Source organism: Mytilus edulis, chromosome 12 (assembly GCF_963676685.1).
Source record: "Mytilus edulis chromosome 12, xbMytEdul2.2, whole genome shotgun sequence".
Taxonomy (NCBI): Eukaryota; Metazoa; Mollusca; class Bivalvia; order Mytilida; family Mytilidae; genus Mytilus; species Mytilus edulis.
Window position 1 is genome coordinate 17,488,996 of NC_092355.1, and position 6,124 is coordinate 17,495,119.

A 6,124-nucleotide genomic window follows, 5' to 3' on the forward strand; every position below is an offset into this window, starting at 1 on the left:
GTCAAATTTACATTGATCCACGATCAGAATTCATAATATTTCATCCATATATTTGTTTCCTTTCCCTGTTTTGGTACTTCAATATATAATTTTGTTGAAATGCACTAGAAATTTACAATTAAGGTGGATAACTCCGTAATTTGTTATCCTTCTAACTCAAATGTATCTAGATATTTTTTCAATTACAAGATACCAAAAAACGAAAGTTCAACCATGTTAACTCCGGATTGGAATCCCTTTAAAATAGGGTAATTAGTTCGGTCAGATTTTTTCAGACATGTTTTGTTAATTTTCTAAATTCAATTTGCCTAATTCATACAAAGACTTACACGATGTCGTTATGTGTTGACATTTAGAATACGTATACATGTTACAAGATCTGACAGTTCTATAAACTCTGCATGTTTAGATTAAATCAGATAAAAATACTATGTATGACACCAATACAATACTACTTAGACATTAAAACAACTGATCCTATCTTTATTAATTTTATGTGCAAGTGTTATTCAATAAACAACTATAAAACAATAATTTCTATAGCATAGGACACGTATCGTTGTATTAATATCTTCGGCAATGCCAGTTTATCTGGTTCTCGTATTATAATTATAACTTACATGTTAATTAAGAATCGTTAAGGTGGCTCGGGACTATTCGACTGCGCATAATTTCACGCATGAATTACAAAAGTATTTGTCGTAAATTCGATATATCTTTTTTAATATTGTGATTGATTAGAAATGTTAAATCATTGTAGTTATGTGACTTTTAGAATATTTTCGTTATTATCAGTATTTGTTAAAGGGTCAAAATGACATTTCACCCATTTCCCCCATTTTCCCGCCAAAATTTGGGTTTTAAGGCAAAATATTTTTTTTTCCTTATCTATGACCTATGTTTTTTATTGGCTCATTCTTTGAAGCTATATTCTAGCTTTTTATATGACAGTTTTGGACAAATTGTCATAGATCGTTTTTTCTTATTCCGATAAAAATATGTCAACACCTGTATTTTCCCTATCATTTGATTGAAAAATGGTCCCATTTACATACCTGTTTAAAAGTAAAAATCCGTGACCCCCTATTTTTTTTTCGACCAATTTGATTCATTTTCCATAAAGAATAAAATAACCAAAAATACGGCACTTCTGATAGAAACTTCGAATAGGCCCGAGCCACCTTAAGTGTAGATTTACAATGCAAATTTGCAAACAAAGTAATCCACATACCGTAACCTTGCAATTTCGACAACTTCGAATATTCTTGATTAATTTTGTATCCGCCCCACAATGGAAACTTTTAACATTAGATAACGTATTTGATAACACTATATGTAGTATGACAATTTCATATCAGAATAGATTATATTTTTCTGATCTAAATTGAGTGTGTCTGACCTATCAGATTATTTTTTACATTTAAATCTGTAACTTTATTTATCCATGATGATAGGTGTTGAATGAATGTATTCAACTGTCCCTGTCATCAATATACTATGTTTATTTATATATAAACTATATTTAACAGCTAAATATTAGTATTATTTTCTGTGATTTTCTGGGGGCAAAAACGGATAAAAATAACATAAAGCATTGCAGTTCTGTAGGAGAGAAGACGCAAACTAGATACATTTAAGGTTTGTTTTGAGCATTTGATAAAATAAGAGACGATTAAAACGTTTATTTAGTCAGGTTTTTGATAAATTTAATCAGATGTCTTATTTCAATGTTATCACTTTAAGCTTTTAAGAGATATCTCACAAAAATCCAAACATAGTTAAGATCCTAGGAAACTGATATCACTCCCAAATTTTTAAAGAGTTTGTGTTACACAGTCTGTATAGTTTTATGTAGACTGCACTGTTTTGTCAACTTTTCGTGTATTGCCATGACATTGCCAATTTACTGAAGTTAAGAGTTGTGAATATCACCATTATATGTTCAACATCCTTCAACTGTATGATACTTAGAACACTACTTTAACATTCATGCCATTAACAATTTTTTTTCATTTTACTGAAACATATGCCATTATGATATTGAGATTTGAAATGAAGGTTTTAATCATATTTTAAGAAATATATATAACAAGAGGTATCTAAAGAACGATACAGAGGGTCACTAATGAAAACATTGTTTCTAATGTTCATATTTGTTTACTGAAACATATGCCATTATAAACTTTGATATTAGTCAGGGTTTTGCTCATATCTTAAGAAACATATATTTTTATGTAATGTTATTTTATAGATTTTTTACACATTGATGCGTTATAATTCGTTTCTATTTTCGATTTAACGAGCCAAAAGTTTTCTGCAAAATTCTAAATATAAGTATATACACCAATCAGACAGCGACATCATAAAAAAAACAAGAGGTAACTAAAAATAGATACCTATTGTCATTCCAAACTAAAGTCAAGATAATATGACAATGCCAAGGTAACATCAATGACTAAAAATTGAGCAGTAAGAACCCTATTAAAACCCTTTGGTGGTCTAAGGTAATCTGGGATAATACGTAGACTCTACTCTTGGTAAGAAAAGTTTTAAGTATTTTGAAAACAAAATATTCCTGTACAGTATAATATTATACACGAATTTTACTGATTTTTTTATGACCACTCAATTGGTTGGTGATTTCAATTTACTATTTCCTCTTCATCCGTAAAGATGAAGGTCGGTCGGTGTTTTCGCCCCCTAACAACATATTACAAAGACATTTGGGCAATTGATAGTTCAATTATAGTGTTGACAGTTAGTTAACGTAAGTTATTTCTCAATCTTTTGTAAAATAAACATAAAACCACGTTTTTGTATTCATTTACACAAAATTGAGGGATAGTAATTTAGTAAAGATATTCATCTTCTATTTTGTTACCAACCATAGTTTTTATAAGTTGCAAACCAATGTAAAACCAGACAAGGGGTATTAGCTAACAATACCAGCCAAGGGACTGTGAAATTATCCGAGTCGCAAGGTGATGGAAATTCTGTTCCAAAACTGTTTTTCGCAAATAACCCTCCCTAACATAATATATCAGTTTATTGCATATTCAATGTGCGCAATGAATATACAACTACAGATTTGTTTTGTTTCATTCTTTCGCAAGATTATTTGTCATGGCATTTATTCAACACTATTCAACAATATAAACCAACAAACAACCAACATCAACAAACTGGCCAACAAGTTAAAACGTAATGACAATTGGTCTCTGAAGAGAAACCAACAGTAAATGCATAACAGTTTCTGGCTGCTGGGCAGATCCATAACAGCTTAATGAACGATATTTGAATAAATCACTGCCAGTTGAATCATGTTGATGATGACATCCAACGCACTTTCCATATTGAACGGAATGCCATGACGATAGACACTTTTTTTTTATTATTCTTGCAAATTCCTTGAATATTCAGGTTTCATTGGATCTGCCGATGAATATTGAAACGTCTGACACTTTTGATGATACATGACAATCTAATAGGAACATTCAATACATTTGAATCTGTTTACCATGTAATCTGAAAAATATTCTAAAAACAGCAGCAATTTTGTTTGTTAAAGGGAGGGAGGGTGGGTTGTGCAATCTTGTTGAAAAATACTCCTGGAATGAAAATTTAGCGGGAGCACGTGTTTATATATGACCAAAGTCAACGAGGCGCTTCAAAGCATATTCTTTCGTACGTTTAAATATATGGTTGCAATTAATTAAATGGCAAAACGTAAATGGTGGACTGACGTACATTTGAAACACAATAAACAACTAAATGTATTTTTAATGCAATAACTCAATTGAATTATTAGATCATTAAATTTTATTAATTACTTTTTAGTACACATAATAGATTTGGACTGAAACTCTCTGTACCGGTACAGATAATTGTTATTGTTATTTGTAGGCTGTAATTCATAAACATGTATGTTGATGCATAATTTGTATGTGGATATTATCATAGAACCGCGGAAATTAAACACTGTCAGGTACTTATACGCGTTAGCTCGCTTTTGTTAAGTTACGTCATTTCCGAAAGTTTTTGGCGGGAAGATGCTTACGACGGTAAAAGAGGAATATTCAAAATTATAAATACCATGGTATTTGATGCATATTCACCGGTAGTGGTGAAAAACAGGCAAATTCGTAAAAGAATGAGCAAAAAAATGTTAGAATATGCGAAAAATACACAGGCTACCAACCAATCAAAAGCTGGCATTCTTATTTAAGTAGTTTTCAAAGATACCAGGATTATAATTTAGTACGCCAGACGCGCGTTTGGTCTTCATAAGACTCATTAGTGACGCTCATGTCAAAATAGTCATGAAGCCAAACAAGTACAAAGTTGAAGAGCATTGAGGATCTAAAATTCTAAAATATTGTGCCAAATACGGCTAAGGTAATCTATGCCTTAAGGTGTTCCATATATATCTGAACTTGTTTTTATTGATCTCTTTATGTATCTACTGTTTACTGTTTACTTATTTATATTTTATGTAACAATTTCTTTACTTTGTTATATTTTCATAACACCCCATATGTTGTTGATTAGCTTTATCACTAAGGATGCTCGGTTGCCATGTTTTAAATAATTAAAAGCTTGATTGTGCCCTCAAACATTAATGATCCCGTTATTAGGTATTTTCAGTGATGATCTTGGCCAGAATATTCGACAGCCAAAAACCTTATACCAGATAAAAGAACTAATTAAACAAAAACAAAAAAAATATCTCAAAACACGGGCAATTGATAGAAATATTTAAAATGTTTAACATAAACTATGAGTTTTTTCAATGATATGGTTCTTAAATGGTACTGACAAATTTGCACAATATCCTTTTCAATCACTTTGTTTTTATAGAACATATATCGGACCAGCCCTAACAATATATTCATATTTTACCACGGGTGTGTACTCAAAGCATTTGAAGGACGTCATGTTAAAATTTAATATCACTGCAGCTGATACATGTTATACATGTTATACATCAGGAAACGTTAATGTATGAGACAATACACATTGTAAGACAATACTACGCATATCAAATGAGATGACTGGGTTTTCTCCCTCTATAGATGCATAATTTGAAATTATTACATTTGCAATAACATATAAGTTTTTAAAATACATTTCTGTAAAGAAATAAGTAAACATCCACTATATAATGCAGGAGTAGATATGCAGTTTATTTTTTGTGCTAAAGTAGAATATATTACCCTACAAGAGAAAGACAATTATGAACATGTCAATGATAACTAATGTCAACACAGAAGTGGCATCGACCCAGTGGTTGCAAATAAACTCATCCTAGATATTAGGATCAAAATTTTATATTTACGCCGGACAAAAAGAAAATTGTATGGCAAAGAACGAAAAACGACGAAAAGACAAACCACAGTTCACAACAAACAACATTTACAATAAAGATTGATCAAACACTAGGAGTGGTCTCAGATGCTCTGGAGGTGGAAAGCAGATCCTGCTTTACATCCGTGGTGTTACTCAGTAAATAAAATCAAAAAGTAAAATTTTGTGATCAGGAAAGAGTCGCGCACATTTCGTTCCCATAAGCATGCCGACATAAATGTTTATGTCTGTTTGTTTTATTCAATCCTCGTTTGTCGATGTAATTGAATCGTATGCTAGCTGTAAAACCAGGTTTAATCCACCATTTTCTACATTTGATGTCATGGATTTTCCAGTTGTTTTCCATTCGTTAGATGTAATTGGGATTTTCGATTTGTCATTTGACTTTCCGTTTTGATTTTTCCTTGTAGTTTTGTATTTTTGATAATTTTCGTTTCGTTTCGACGAGAAGAAGACGGAAGTGGTTTTGAAAGTATGCCCTCTATACACTTCTTAGCCTTTTTATTGTTGAATGGGACATGAACCTCTGTAACAATTGTTCAATATATACAGACATATCAAATGCAACCAATCTAAATCAAATACAATTTTTATAATCTATATTTCACAGTTGTTAAAACTTGTTGGTCGATCTATCATCAATAGTTTACCACTGTATGTATATCGGACCCATTTAAAATTAATTTTCCTTCAGTGGCAACTCTAAGGTGAAATTGACGACTGATAGATATTTATTTATATTTAGACACTGATCACTTGT